Here is a 17,034-nt window from a genome sequence, read left to right as displayed (position 1 = left end):
TTGGTGTTGGTGAGAGAGGCTTTGCACACCATGTCTTGATCATGTTCTAAAATGCTACAGCAGGCAGCAGTCTGGCACCACAGGAAGCTGTCAACTATTTGATATTACAAGAGTGAAGGGTATGAAGAGTAAAACCCCAGGAGGTACAGTGATAAATTAAAGCAAGTCTTAGATCACCAAGTATCATCCATATGTTCTATATTATATGTAGAATTTGGTGTTTATTTTGCAGGCAAGAGAGAAACATTGAAGAATATTTATGATGAGAATAACATTGTCATATTTATGATTTAAGATAGATTATTCTAGAAGCCATGTGGAAGATAGTTTAAAAACTCAAATTTAAATCTTTCAAACCTGTGATCAGTTGACCTATAGATTGAAAGAATCTGTTAAACTCTTGCAATTGAACGCAAAACTTCTGTGCCTATATCCTATTTCTGGTAAGAAAGTCTATAACAAATATCTGACTTTCAATCACTAAAAGAGGTTGATACTGGAGGCTGAGATGTAGAGCCTCCAAACCAAGACCAACTCATCTTGGTTTACTGAGAACTTCTCTGTTTTTTGTAATGAATGTCCCATATTCTGGGAAAACTCCTAATATTATGCAAACCAAGACAATCTGTCACCTTATTGGGAAGTCAGAAGACTATGGCAATAGTGACTAAGAAGAAAAATGAAAAAAATGCAGGTAGAGAATAAGGGATGACCTTGAGGGGTATGATCCATAGGACTGAGTGGCTAATGGTTTAAGGTAGGGGAGAATGAATAGATAACAAAAGATATCTTTAATTCTAATTACTATATTTATGTAACTGCCATAATGCAAAGTGTATGTGTGGGGAGCAGTAGAATGAGCTCCATTTTGAATATGTTGATATTAAGTATTTGTGAGACGCTTTGATAGAAATGCCCAATGGAAAGTAAATATAGATATTTAGAGCTGTAGGAAATGTATCTCAGATGGATATGTAATTTTGTGAGTTATAATATTGTGAATGTCAAATAAAGAATTTGGATATGATTTTTCTGGTGTAAGGGGCACAGTGAGAAGTAGTGAACAAAAAAAATATTCCAGGAAGTTTCTAGATTTAAGAAGATCTATCAGAAAAAGGGGCTTCAATGGATATATATATTTTTTCTTTTTTCTTTTTTTAATTTTGCTTCAAAGAATATTTAAAAAGCCTCTCAGAACTATAAATAGATTATCAAGAGAAACTATGGTTTTAGGATCCAAGAAAGGAAAAACGGTAATTATTATCTATATCTTTTGAAATTTTAAATATTTTCTGGAAGTACTAGCCAATCTAAATAGAAATTAAAAAGAAATTAGAATACAAAAATTGGAAAGGAAGAAATAAAATAATATTTGAAGCTAATGTAATACTTAAAAAAATCAATCGGAAAAATTATCACCAAGTAATGAGAATTTAATAAGTTGACTAGATACAAAAGAAATATGTCCAGAAACCAATAGTTTCTATTTATATAAACAATAAAAATTAAAATATTTATAAAGATTTGTAGAAATCATCTATAATAGCAACAGTTAACGATGAATGCTTATTACGTGTTAGGCATTCTTCTGCAAGCTTTTACAGGCCTACATTCCATATGAAGGAATAGAGGCAAAGAGATTCAGTAACTTGCTCATGTTTTCACACTTAGTAAGTGGTGTAACTGAAATTTAATCTTAAGCAATCTTAATCCATAGGCTGCAGCCTTAGCTGCTATAATATGTAGTCTCTTTAGGAAAAAAAGTAGTAGGGTAACACTCAGGAATATACTTAACAAGAAACACACCAAATCTATATTAAAAAGTATTAAAAGGCTACCAGAAGAGGAAGAAAGTATTTGACAAATATAAAAACATATGAACAGAAAAACTTAACATCATAAAAAGACAAATTATCTCAAAATTAGTGCATAAATACTTAGTTTCAACAAAAATGAAGAATTTATCTGTAAAACTGGTTTTAAAATTTATATGGAAAATTTTTGAAAGGAAAATTCAGAAAAGGAGGGATATTCATCAGATATTTTAAAACTATAATAATTTATAACAATTAAAATGTAGCAATATTGGCACATAAGCAATACTGGCCACTTAAATGGAACAAAGTAAGGAGTCCCCACATACATTGAAATTCTTAGGGATTAGCGTATAACACAGAAGGCATCCTATCATATATATCATATATCAGTGAAGGAAAATATGGATGATTCAACAAATGGTACTTGGACTATTAAGGCTTCTGTCTGGACAAAAATGGATTTACATTTCAACACTTAACTATTCAAGAAAATTAAAGAAACCACTGTAAGAAATACAAAACCATAAAATTAAGGAAGAAAGAAATTATTTTATAATCTCAGAGTATAAAAGATATTCCACGTGTGATGCAAACACAAAGGCCATAAAAATTATATTGATAAATTCAACTACATAAAATTAAGATATTTTGACCTTACACAACTACTACAAAGAAAATCAAAAGACAGGTGATAAAATGGGAAAACACAACAATTGTCTTAGTTCCTTTTCTGTTGCTATCACAGAGTACCTCAGGCTGGGTAATTCATCAAGAAAAGACATTTCTGTTTTTAATTTATAAAGAAAAGAATTCTGGAGGCTAAACTATGCTAGATTGGGCATCTGTATCAGTGAGGTCTCATGTTGCCTTATAACTTGGTGGATGGAGCCACATGGCAGGAACCTAGGCAAGAGACAAAAAACACAGGGGCAGATATGTAACAACCTGCTCTGAGAGAACTAGTCCAGTCTTGAAAGAACTAAGCCAGTATGATGAGAAATACATTAATGCGTCTATTCACCTTTTAAACACCCCATCTCCCAACACTATTTCATCAGCAATTAAATTTCAAAGTCAGTTTTGGCAGGGACAAGCCCCACCTAAATGATAGGAACAACTTATAGAAACTATGCAATTTTCTTTTTGTAAATAATTCTTACACATCAAAAAGACTATCGTCCAACCCAACATGGGGTGGACAAATGATACAAACTGAGAGTTTCACCTATCTTGAAGAGTGAATTAGTTCATTTGCTTCATTCCTTTTACTGAAAAACAACAATAACAAAAATGTGGGTTTCAAAAAAGCCTTTTAAAAAGAATTCAAGAAGTAAGAACATGTTAGTTTAAAAATGAAGAGAAAATAGAGAAATATATGAGTCCTTAACTAGTTTATTTTAAGAGAATTTGTTGAACTTGTGTGTATGTGTTTGTGTGTGTGTTTTAAGACAGAGTCTCACTTTGTCACCCTCAGTAGAGTGCCGTGGTGTCATAGCTCACAGCAACCTCAAACTCTCGGGCTTAAGTGATTCTCTTGTCTGAGCCCCCCAAGTAGCTGGGACTATTGGTGCCTTCCACAACACCTGGCCTTTTAGAGGACCTTTTAGAAGACCTTTTAGAGGAGGTCTTGCTCTTGCTCAGGCTGGTCTTGAACTTGTGAGTTCAGGCAATCTACCCACCTCGGTCTCCCAGAGTGCTAGGATTACAGGCATGAGCCACCACACGGGCCCTGAACTTGTTATTTTAATTTTGATGGCCTTAACAGGTGAGAAGGACAGAAATGAAGAAGAAGATACTTCTCCCCTGTACACACAGAAGAAACAAAGGGCTGTAATTTTATAGTAAGATAAGGGCAAATCAATATTCTTATGGATGATTAAAAATTATTTTTACCTTGGGTTGAGGTGAACTTAAAGTGCAGCAGATTGGTAGGAACAATAACACATCATATCTAGCTAAATGCTCAGTTATTACAGAACTAAATATGAATTATTATTTTATATAAAATAATATCTAGCATGCAGCAAAGATAATCAGACATAGAAGGAAATAATACTTGATGAGTAGGGGCCACCACACAGATACAAAAATAATAGAAATAGATTTGTGTAAGTGTAGATGTTGAAATTACCAGAGGCAGGAAAAAAAATCAAGTATTTTGAAAGGATTGAACACAGGAAAGAACTAAGACTACAGAATGACAAAGCAGACTTAAAAAAATAAATAAAAATTCCAGAAATTAAAAAAATACATACAGCCAAAACTTAAAACTAAATGGACAAGGTTAATGGAATAGAGACAGCAAAAGGGAGAATTGGTAATCTTAAAGGCAAACCAGACAATAATTTTCAGAATGTAGCATTGCTGTTAAAAAAAAAAAAAAAGTGGGAATATAGATGAGAGTGAAAGATATCACTAGAATAAAGTGAGAACTTCTAACATAAGTTTAATTAGAATCCCCCAAAGGGAAGAGAGAACAAAGGGGCAGAGACAACATTTGTCAGGAAAATGGCTGAGAATTTTTTAGGACTAAAGGAAGATGCAGATCTACAGATTAATACATCCCAAATCCAATAAACAAAGGAAAGTCTGTATCTAATCCCATTTTACTGTAACTCCAAGAAATCAAAGACAAGGAGAAAACAAACAAACAAAAGTCTATATGGGGCAGAGACAAGATGGCTGACTGAAGCCAGCTTTCCACAGAGGCTCCCATCCAGAAGGAGAGTTAAAAGACAGAAATTTAGCAAGTAACCTGGTGGATTAGAGCTGTGCCAAGAGAGAAGGTTGAAGAATGCACATCAACCCTGCTGAGGCAAGCTGCAACCCCAAGGATACAAACAAAAGGTATAAAATCCATCACCATGCAAATGGGAATCCCTTCCCCCATGAGAATGGCTCAGAGTACACCATAAACAAATGAGCAGAGTTCAAAACTCCTCCCATTATATCCCACGGGAGAGACCCTCTAAAAATCGGACCTACTTCCCCTACTAGGGTGCCATGATGCTCTTCTGCCAGGCATAAAACTGTATAAAACTGTATATATTCTCTACCTATAATTCTGATCTCCTAGCACTCCCCTCCACTCTCACTCTGAGGTCTGGAAGCCTATCCCCCAGGAGTCCAGATTCTTGGGTATTATCTCGAGAGGTGTGGACAGGGCCTGGATTGCTGCTAGCCAGTGCTGATGCTGTGGCATAGGAGTGAGGAGAGGATGGTCAGCTAAGAGGGAACCACACAGGAGCGGCGGGCCCTGAGGCACAGAGCAGCAGCTGTTTTTTGGCAACAATAGGGCTCACCCCTGGATATTCCAGAGTCACACCACCCTATCTCCATGGGCAACCAGAGGAGGCTGGACATCTTCTCAGGTGGCAAACAGTGGCAGAACAGATCTGGAATGGAAATGCAGGCCCCATGAGTAAAGGGTTTGCCTGAGGCGGTACCAGCCTGGGTGGAGCATGGGAACTAGAAAATGCACACCCAGAGCCAGCAGATTCCCAGGGCGTGGCTGACCCAGAGGACTGCTTTACTGAGCCTAAAACTCACCCAGCCCCCAGGGGATCATTAGCCCAGACAAAGGAGGTCAGGAGGCTAGAACTGGCAGCTAACTATGCTGCAAATACAAACCACCAGGCAGCAGACAGACAGGGCCTGAGGCGCAGGTTCTGTGAACTGAAACAGCTTTTCTGCACAGGAATTTAGCTGTGACAGAAATAAATTCTGCAAAGTTGTTCTGTTCTACCAGTAACAGCAATCAGGGGTGGGGCTGGAACTGAGTGAACAGCCCAAGTCTCCATCAAGCACATGAGGTTGTCAGGCCTCACCTCCCCCTGCTGGATAGTGGCAGAGAGCAGCGGCCTGGCTGAGGAGACATAGATCTCCCTGTGATTCAGGCCAGTAAAACCCCCTGGAGTATCTGTTCATTGGAGGCAACTGGATCACAGCCCTGCAGGGTTATCAGTGACCGGGTGTGACAGAGGTGCAAGGTGGGGAAGGAGGCATCAAACTTCCCAGACTAATCAATTTGCTGGGTGGGTCCTTCTGACCTCACAGAGCACCGGAGCAAGTCATATTTGAGTTGAATTGTCAGTAGATCCCTGCGATCTAGCTGCCAGAGACCTTTTAAACTCTCCCGAGACAGGTACTGACTGAGACAACTGATTTGGACCTCTTGAACTTGGCCAATGGCCTGAGGACTATCCAAGTGGTACCTTGCGTGTGTGGTTGTAGGAAGGTTAGATTTCCCTTTTCCAGTTGTTTCCTATGGGGAGTGGGGTGACTTAATTCCTAGTATTTTTCCACAGCTGAGACTTCAACCCAGAGTAACTGATTCACTAGGGTCAGACAAGCTGCAAACAAGACAGAGCCACTTAGCCCCACCACACTAAGCAGGTCCCCAGTTTCTCAGGCCATAGCACTGTACAGGTCCTTGGCAAAGCTCCAGGGGAAAAGGTACAGACACCAGTCCAAGCTTTTGGGCAAAGGGCTGGTTAATCACTACTCCTGAAACCCCGAAATTAACTTTTCTTATCCACTCATCTAGTCAAACGGTATAAAAAAATCATGGGCTAAATCAGTGGAAAAACTCTGGTAACATGAATAACTAGAGTAGATCAACTCTCCCCCACCCCCTGCCCCCAAGGAAAGATATGACAGACTTAACTGAAGATCCCATTCATAAACAGATGCCTGACATGTCAGAAATCAAGTTCAGAGTTTGGATTGCAAACAAGATTAATAGAATGGAGGAAAAGTTGGAATTGGAAATTCAAAAAGAAATTCAAAAGTTGTCTTATGAATTCAACAAATTTAAAGACAAGATCACCAAAAATTTTGACACATTGAAGTAAGAATTTGCAGCCCTCAAAGATCTGAAAAATACAGTAGACTCCCTAAGTAACACAGTAAAGCAAGCAGAAGAAAGGATTTCTGATTTTGAAGACAAAGCTTTTGAATGCTCTCAAACTCTCAAGGAGGAAGAGAAATGGAGAGCAAAAATGGATCATTCTCTCAGAGAGTTCTGGGATAATTCAAAGAAGGCTAATATCCACTTCACTGGAATCCCTGAAAGTGATAAAGTGGCTTCACAAGGCACAGAAGCTCTTCTCCATGAAATTATGAAAGAGAATTTTCCAGACATGCCAAGAGATTCTGAAATTCAGATAGCAGTTTCATAACCCCAGCACAACACAACTGGAAAAAGACATCTGCCAGGCACATCATAATTAACTTCACTAAAGTTAATATGAAAGAGAAAATTCTGAAAGCAGCCATATGTAAGAAAATCAAAGGGAAGAATATTAGAATGCCTGCAGATCTCTCTGCTGAAACCTTTCAAGCCAGAAGAGTGTGGTCATTGACTTTTAATCTCCTAAAACAAAATAATCCTCTATACAGCTAAACTGGGTTTCAGTTACGATGGAGAAATTAAATATTTTAACGACATTCACATGTTGAAGAAATTTGCCATAAATAAACCAGCTTTTCAGGATATTCTCAGATCTATCCTCATAAACCAGCACAATCCACTGCCACAAAAGTAAACTCACTCAGAAACTTTTGATCAAACTCCAAATATCCATGAGGTGGATATTAGCCTTCTTTGAATTATCCCAGAACTCTCTGAGAGAATGATCCATTTTTGCTCTCCATTTCTCTTCCTCCTTGAGAGTTTGAGAGCGTTAAAAAGCTTTGTCTTCAATCCACAAAGGATTAAAAATGTCCACTTGACTTTCAAAAAACAAGATACCCAAAATGTTATCAGACTTATCAATATTCTCCATTAATGTAAATGGCTTAAACTGTCCTCTAAAGAGGCACAGTTTGGCTGACTGGATACAAAAACTCAGGCCAGATATCTGCTGTATACAAGAATCTCATCTTGCCTTAAAAGATCAATATAGACTCAGGTGAAAGGATGGTCATCCATATTTCAGGCAAATGGAAATCACAAAAAAGCAGGTGTTGCAATTCTATTTGCAGATATAAAATAAGCTTTAAACCAACAAAAGTAAAGAAGGATAAGAATGGTCACTTCATATTCATACTGACTATGATGAGATATCAATTATTAATATTTATGTACCCAACCAGAATGTGCCTCAGTTTATAAGAAAAACTCTAACAGACATGAGTTACTTGATTTCCACCAGCTGCATAATAGTTGGATATTTTAACACTCCTTTGGCAGTGTTGGCTAGATCCTCCAATAAGAAGCTGAGCAAAGAAATTTTAGATTTAAACCTAACCATCCAACATTTGGATTTAACAGACATCTACAGAACATTTCATCCCAACATAACTCAATACACATACTTCTCATTAGCCCACGGAACATACTCCAAAATCGATCACATCTTAGGCACAAGTCTAACTTCAGGAAATTTAAAGGAATAGAAATTATTCCTTGCATCTTCTCGGACCACCATAGAATAAAAGTTGAACTCAGTACCAACAGGAATCTGCATACTCATACAAAAACATGGAAGTTAAATAATATTATGCTGAATGATAGCTGGGTCATAGATGAGATTAAGAAGAAAATTGCCAAATTATTGGAACAAAATGACAATGAAGACATGAATTATAAGAACTTCTGTGATACCATAAAGGCAGTCCTAAGAGGGAAATTTATAGCACTGCAAACCGTCCTTGAGAGAAGGGAAAGAGAGGAAGTTAATAACCTAATGGGACATCTCAAGCAACTGGCAAAGGAGAAACATTCCAACCCCAAACCCAGTAGAAGAAAAGAAATAACCAAAATTAGAGCAGAATTAAATGAAAGTGAAAACAAAAGGATTATACAACAGATCAATAAATTAAAAAGTTGTTTTTTTGAAAAGGTCAATAAAATAGATAAACCTTTGGTTCACCTTATCAGGGAGAAAAAGAGTAAAATCTCTAATTTCATCAATCAGGAATGACAAAGACAAAATAACAATAGTCTCCTCAGACATTAAGGCAATCCATAATGAATATTAAAATAAACTTTATTATCAGAAATATGACAATCCGAAGAAAATTGACTAATACTTGGAAGCAAGTCACCTTCCAAGACTTAGCCAGAATCATGTGGAAATGTTGAACAGGCCCATATCAAGTTCTGAAATATCATCAATCATACAAAAGAAAAAGAAAAGCCCGGGACCAGATGACTTCATATCAGAATTCTACCAAACCTTTAAAAAGGAACTAGTACCTATATTACTCAACCTGTTCCAAACTATAGAAAAAGAAGGAAGACTACCCAACACGTTCTATGAAGCAAACATCACCCTGATCCCCAAACCAGGAAAAGACCCAACAAGGAAAGAAAATTGTAGACCAATATCACTAATGAATATAGATGCAAAAATATTCAACAAGATCCTAACAAACAGAATCCAGAACCACATCAAATTATACATCATGACGAAGTTGGTTTTATCCCAGGGTCTCAATGCTGGTTCAGTATACGTAAATCTATGAATATAATTCAGCACATAAACAAATTAAAAAATAAAGACCATATGATTCTCTCAATTGATGCAGAAAAAGTTTTTGATAATATCCAGGATCTCTTCATGATCAGAACACTTAAGAAAATTGGTATAGAAGGGACATTTCTTAAACTGATAGAGGCCATCTACCACAAACCCACAGCCAATATCCTATCGAATAGAGTTAAATTGAAATCATTTCCACTCAGATCAGGAACCAGGCAAGGTTGCCCATTGTCTCCACTGTTCTTTAACATTGTAATGGAAGTTTTAGCCATCGCAATTAGGGAAGAAAAGGTGATCAAGAGTATCCATATAGGGTCAGAAGAGATCAAACTTTCACTCTTCACAGATATGATTGTATATCTGGAAAACACCAGGGATTCTACTACAAAACTCTTAGAAGTGATTGAGGAATACATCAGCGTTTCAGGTTACAAAATATACACCCATAAATTGGTAGCCTTTATATAAACCAACAATAGTCAAGCTGAAGAAACAGTCAAGGACTTTATTGCATTCACAGTCGGGCCAAAGAAGATGAAATATTTGGGAATTTATCTAACAAAGGACATGGAAGATCTCTATAAAGAGAACTATGAAACTCTAAGAATAGAAATAGCTGAAAATATTAACAAATGGAAAAACATACCATGCTCATGGCTGGGAAGAATCAACATTGTTAAAATGTTTATACTACCCAAAGCAATATATAATTTTAATACAATCCCTATTAAAGCTCCACTATCATACTTTAAAAATCTTGAAAAAAATATTTCTTTTTATATGGAATCAGAAAAAACCTCGAATAGCCAAGACATTACTCAGAAATAAAAACAAAGCTGGAGGAATATCGCTACCAGACCTCAGACCATATGATAAATCGATAGTGATCAAAACAGCATGGTATTGGCATAAAAACAGAGAAGTAGATGTCTGAAACAGAATAGAGAACCAAGAGATGAATCCAGTTACTTACCATTATTTGATCTTTGACAAGCCAATTAAAAATATTCAGTGGGGAAAAAACTCTCTATTTAACAAATGGTGCTGGGTGAACTGGCTGGAGACCTGTACAAGACTGAAACTGGACTCACACCTTTAACCATTAAATAAGATAGACTCTCACTGGATTAAAGATTTAAACTTAAGACATGAAACTATAAAAATACTAGAAGAAAGTGCAGGAAAAACTCTTGAAGAAATCGGTCTGCGTGAATATTTTATGAGGAGGACCCCCCCCGGGCAATTGAAGCGGCTTCAAAAATACACAACTGGGACCTGATCAAACTAAAAAGCTTCTGCACAGCCAAGAATATAGTAAGTACAGCAAGCAAACAGCCCTCAGAATGGGAGAAGATATTTGCAGGTTATGTCTCCAACAAAAGTTTAATAACGGGAATCCACAGAGAACTCGAACATATTAGCAAGAAAAGAACAAGTGATCCCATTGCAGGCTGAGCAAGGGACTTGAAGAGAAACGTCTCTGAAGAAGACAGGTGTACGTCCTACAGACATATGAAAAAATGATCATCATCCTTAATCATCAGAGAAATGCAAATCAAAACTACCTTGAAATATCATCTAATTCCAGTAAGATTAGCCCATATCACAAAATCTCAAAACCAGAGATGTTGGCGTGGATGTGGAGAAAAGGAAACACTTCTACACTGCTGGTGGGAATGCATACTAATATGTTCCTTTTGGAAAGATGTTTGGAGAACACATAGAGATCTAAAAATAGACCTGCCATTCAATTCTAAAATTCCTCTACTAGGTATAGCCAGAAGACCCAAAATCACATTATAACAAAGATATTTGTACCAGAATGTTTATTGCAGCCCAATTCATAATTGCTAAGTCATGGAAAAAGCCCAAGTGCTCATCGATCCACAAATGGATTAATAAATTGTGGTATGTGTACACCATGGAATATTATGCAGCCCTTAAAGAAAGATGGAGACTTTACCTCTTTCGTGTTTACATGGATGGAGCTGGAACATATTCTTCTTAGTGAAGTATCTCAAGAATGGAAGAAAAAGTATCCAATGTACTCAGCCCTACTATGAAACTAATTTATGGCTTTCATATGAAAGCTATAACCCAGTTATAACCTAAGAATATGGGGAAGGAAGAGAGGAAGGGACAGGGGTAGGATGGGCAGAGGAAGGGTGATTGGTAGGATCACACCTACGGTGCATCTTACAAGGTTTCATGTGAAACTTACTAAATGTAGAATATAAATGTCTTAACACAATAACTAAGAAAATGGCAGGAAGTCAAACCAGTGTGATGAAAATATATAAAACCAGTGTATGGTGCCCCATGATTGCATTAATGTACACAGCTATGATTTAATAATAAAAGAAAAAGTGTATAAATCAGTAAAGGGGGAAACAACCCTTTTTACCTTCAAAGTAGCAAAAATTAGGCATACAACTGACTTTTTAAGTAAAAATAAAGCTAGAAATCATTGGAATGATATATGTTCTGAAAGAAAGCTACCAAGTAGAATTCTATTCAAAGTAGAATTCTACCAATTCTGCCAAAGCAGAATTCTATGCCCAGTAAACATATTCTTCAAAAATAAAAGTAAAATAAACATGTTTAGACAAAAACCAAGTTTGACAACAACAGATCTTCACAAAGGAAAATTATCAAGTATGTACTTAAGTATAAGAAAACTTCAAAGGGGATGTAAAAATTTCAAGAAGGAAACAAGAGAAAAACTTAAAAAATGGAGAATTTTAAATTACTATTGACTACATAAAAACAGTAATAATGATGTTTTAAGTTTTCAAATACGTAATTAAAATACACTATAATAATAGCATACCTTGGAAAGGTGCTAAATTGACTAAAAGTAAAGTACTGTATAGTTCTTTAGTATTTTTTTCTGACTAGAAGTTAAAGGTATGGGTTAACATGGTTTATTTTACAATTTACAAGGTAACTTTCTAAAGTTATTTCTCTGGAAATAGCTATTCCAAAGAAGGGAAATAAATTGTTTTCATTATATCTTACTATGTAACAAATGACATCCAAATTTCAGGGTTTAGAAGAGTGCTACCCTATATCAGGACTATTATATTGAACTGTAGGTTCTAAACATCTTAGTAAAGCAAGGAATAAAAAATAAAGTGTGTAAAGATTGGTATGGAGGAAACAAAGCTTATATGTAAAAATCCAACGGGTCCTATTTAATCAATTTTATCAAGCTTGCTAGCTATGTCAATATATTAAAGAATTTCATGCAAAAGGAGCTAAATAAATTAAATTTACAAAGAAAGATTTTCTTTAACATCAAAAGTATCAAATAGCTAGCTAGGAATAATTCTAGCAAATTTCTGCGAAAGCTAATATAGGCCAGGCATACTTGAAACAGTGTAGGTGAAGGGCAGTCTTGCTTTGAGATGTGGAAATTCATAAAGCTACTGTAATTAAGAGTTGGTTGAGGAATATACAAATAATTGAAAGGAACAGTTAGAAAACTAAAAAGCGCACCCATACATATACAGATGCTTAATATCTTACGAAGTTGGGACTTCAGATACGTCCCAAGAGATGACAATCTTTTAAAGAAATGATATTCATAAAATTAGGTATTTGTATAGATGGGAGAAGTTACAATGTGTCATCCTTACACAAGAGAGAGCTGTAAGAAGATTATAGGTCTGAACATTGAAAAAAAAATTTTTAGAAGATAATACAGGGGGATATCTTTATGATCTGGAGGCAGAAAATATCCCAAACGAGACAGAAGAGCTAGAGACCATAAAGAAAAGAATTATTAATGACATTAAAAATGTGAAAGATGGTTTATCAAAGGATGTCATACAGAAAGTAAAATGGCAAGTCCAAGAATAAAAATATTTATAATATATATGTATACATATCTGAAATATGTAAAGTAAAATAAACCTGTAAGCAAAAAATGAAAAAGAAAAGAAAACCTATAAAACAGAGAAAGAACTTGAATAGATATTCCTAAGAAAACAAAGTCAAGTTAGACTGGTTAAATAATAAAAGAAAATCTGAAAATGCCAAATGGTCAGGACATGGAGCAAATAGTAAAATCCTTCATTGCTAAGGGTGACATGAATTTGTAAAATCTATTGGGAGTCTGTCATTTTCCAGTGAAGTTGAAGATGTATACACATGTATTGCATGCTGTCGCAGCCCCTAGTGGCCCCTATGGCCCTGGACTTGATCGCAGCAGAAAGGAACCAGACATGACACGGGTTAGAAGTACATGCTTGTAGGAGGCAGGCTAAGCTTACTTGCAGGACAGCCCTGAGCAACCTCCGCAGTAGTCTTTTATTGAGACAGCACAGACATGTGAGGGGAGTGTTAGACAATGACTGCGTGCCTAAGGATCGCCATGGGCTCAGGCTCTTTCTCCACAAGGGGCACCTGCGGACGAATCGCCCGAGGGTCCGTTCCCAGCTGCAAATCATCTTGCTCAGAGGTGTCTGGCACTTGGTGTCCTCTACATTTCCCCCCTTTAGTGTATTAAAGACATTTCTGGATAGGCAAGGGAGAAAATCAGTTGTTGGTTATTTCAGTTATTCTCCTCACTGAGGAGCTTTCCTTCTTGCTAAGTAAAAGAAACAAAAGAGCATGTAAGTATAACACAGAATTACACCAACGGAACTAATCTCAGTATAAGGCAAACTATTTTAGCCAAACCAGGTATAGGGGAAAAAAGTCCCCTTTGTGCTAATCACCATCTAACTACATGCCATGGGTTGATCCATAGGGCCTGCAACGCTACCATGGGAAGTATTAACCACCACCCGAAGTTAACGTTAGGTGGGGAAAGGGCTGTATCGGACTCAGACCCTTTCCAAAGAGCAGTATAACTTTAAGTAAAGATCAGACGCCCAACTGAAACAGATGTAAATCCAACAAGTGAAATTCTCTTACCTTAGCCAATACCAGTATTTACCATTACTTCCAAGCCTGCTGTTCGAGGTCTTTGTTCTTACCCTTCAAAGGTTTAGAAGATGCACACTAAGCTTACCTGGGGCTTGTTATTCAGCCAAAAATAATGAAATCCTGTATCAATCTTCCCACTCTGCATAGAAGCTCCAACTGCCTCATAGGGAAATAGGACGCTGACCACTCTTAACTGCTTCTTGCTGAAGATGGAAGGTGATATGGGAGAGGCAGCTAGAGTTCCCACAGAGGAGATTGATCCAGGGTTTCCCTATTATGAAATTACCTAGTCTCCAAAAATCCTGTGAATAAAAGAAAAGTTAGTGAAAACAAATTTGTTAAGGTGCTGGCAAGGTGTCCTGCTTGTGTTGAGGCTTAATCCAGCAGGCTGGTAACCACTGCTTCTCTTGGTGTTCTGTAATAATATGGGCAAAACCTCAACCCCAATGCAGTACATAACCAGGCTTCTACTCTGACATGTCAAGTTTTCTATAAAACTTGATGTATTGGAGAGGATGGTGGATGAATGATGTATTGGAGAGGTTGATGTATTGGAGAGGATGGTGGATGAATGAGAGATGTCCAATGGCGTTCTGCAGCTATCTTTCCATTGTTGCTGAGATTCAGAAAATTGAGCTTTTCTCCTATGTCCCAATTTTCCACAGTTATGACATTTAGGATGGTATGGACTGACCCCTTCTTTTAAAGCAGCAGCAAGCAAATTAGCCTTGTGGAATTCCGTTCCTATATCAGCACATGTCTGTATAAATTCCTCTAAAGGAGCATTTTGTGCTCTTAAAGCTCGCAAGGCTTTTTGACACTCAGAGTAAGCATTCTCAAATGCTAAAGTTTGGAATAGTGAGTCTCTGAGCTCCAGCTGGGCAACGACCTTATCGACTGCAGTTTTTAGTCGGGCTAGGAAGTCAGTATAAGGTTCATTCCCCGACTGCATTATCTGAATAAAAGATTTAGAGATATCTCTAGGAGGTGAGCCTTTTCTCAGGCCCTAAGACAACACAGCCTTTTCTGGACTATGGCCATGTCATCATACTGAAGTTGATTGGAAATTCCCAGCCACTGGCCAGAACCCGTGAGCTGTTCTGATGTTACAGGGACTCCTCTCTGCTGGTTCTGGCGACTCATCAGGTCAGCCTCCTCCTTCCACCAGGTTTTGAACTGTAAATACTGTCCAGACTCAAGAACAGTTCTGGCTATCATGTCCCAGTTATAAGGAATGAGCCACTGCTCTTGTGCAAGCCCCTGTAACAGACCTCTAGAAAATGGGGATTGCATACCATACTGTGCTACGGCCTGTTTCAAATCTTTCATAACTGCAAAGGTGATCATATGGTGATCAAAACGTTGGCCCCCCCTAAGGGTTTTGCGGATCGGGAGGAATATCAGTGACCGTAACCAGAAGAAGCCCCAAAGTGTCTTCCCACTTAAAGTCACCAGTTTTACGCCTTTCTAACACAGCCTTCATAACAGAAGTCACAGGTGGTTTATCTACATAGGGAGGCCCCGAGGGCAATATTGGGTGTTCTAAGTTGGCATTTCTGACCGTGAGACTATTTACCCGGTCTTCCAATTGTCTGCTCTGAGCAGCCATAATGGCCATAGAGGTAATTCCTTGCTTATTTGTGTCTGTATCATATACTCTTGATTCCCAGTTTGCCTTAGGTCCAGCTTCCCTCTGAACCTCACTATTCTCCCCACTTTCAAATTCTGTTTGAACATTGCTTTCTTCCTCAGTTTCTAATTCTCACAACTCCCCAAACAGGAAGTTACCCATTGTTTTCTCTAAAGGTCTTTGCTAACTTATTCCAAGTGAGGTTCCCTAGATTCTAGATTGGCCAAAGGTCCCCCTTGCCCTGAGAAGAGTTTCCCTTTGGACTTCCTCCCACTGTCTACCAAAGCATTCACTTACTTCTGAGTGTCACTTTCCACTTTGGTCCATGTCCTTGGTGTCCTGCTGGATCCTGCTAACTATGGCAGATGTCACAGCCCCTAGTGACCCTTATGGCCCTGGACTTGATCGCTGCAGAAAGGAACCAGGCGTGATGCGGATTGGAAGTACAAGCTTGTAGCAGGTGGGCTAACCTTACTTGCAGGATAGCCCGGAGCAATCTCTGCAGTAGCCTTTATTGAGACAGCACAAGACAGGTGAGGGGAGTGTTAGACAATAAATGGGTGCCTAAGGATCGCCATGGGCTCAGGCTCTTTCTCTGCCAGGAGCACCTGCGGACGAATCGCCCTAGGGTCCCTCCCCAGCTGCAAATCACCTTGCTCAGAGGTTGTCTGGCTCTTGGCGTCCTTCACAGCATGCCTTAGTAATTTTGCTTCAGGAATTTAAACCCTATAGAAATGTGTCCTAATAGGTATAATATACTGATAAGAAGAAGAAAGACGGAGAAGAAGAAGAAAGGGGAGGAAGAGGAGAGGCAGTAGAAGTAAGAAGGCGAGGAGAACAGGGGTGAGGGAAAAGGAGGGGGAAGAGAGAATGGCAGGAATTTAATTTTTCACCTAAAAAAGAGAAATCTTTAAACATAATTTTTATTGAGCAAAAGAAGCCAGACACCCTCAATGTATGTATTATGTAATTTCATTTTTATAAAGGATAAAATTAAACTACATTATTTAGGGATAAATGCATAGATGGTTATTCTGCTAAGACAAGGAGAAAGTGATTAGTGTAAAAGCAGAGACTGTGGTTCCCTCCCACACCCCAAGGCTGCTATTAGGGAAGAGTGAAGAGTATGCTTCTGGGGAGCTGACAGTATTTCTCATTTCTTTACCTA

The 17,034-nt window shown here is 37.8% G+C and overlaps 1 long non-coding RNA gene across 1 annotated transcript; it reads right to left on the bottom strand.

Moving 5' to 3' along the window:
• Nucleotides 1-13,674: 13,674 nt before the first annotated feature.
• LOC128597553 (uncharacterized) lies at nucleotides 13,675-16,527 on the bottom strand. The gene is made up of 3 exons (XR_008383279.1): nucleotides 16,164-16,527; nucleotides 14,322-14,538; nucleotides 13,675-13,822 (listed from the first exon to the last, which is right to left on the bottom strand). It is a non-coding gene; the product is annotated as an uncharacterized LOC128597553 (long non-coding RNA).
• Between the last annotated feature and the right edge of the window lie 507 nt (nucleotides 16,528-17,034).

Source organism: Nycticebus coucang, chromosome 10 (assembly GCF_027406575.1).
Source record: "Nycticebus coucang isolate mNycCou1 chromosome 10, mNycCou1.pri, whole genome shotgun sequence".
In the NCBI taxonomy this organism is placed as follows: Eukaryota; Metazoa; Chordata; class Mammalia; order Primates; family Lorisidae; genus Nycticebus; species Nycticebus coucang.
The sequence above is the reverse complement of the archived record's forward strand: the minus strand, read 5'-3'. Positions and strand labels throughout refer to the sequence as shown.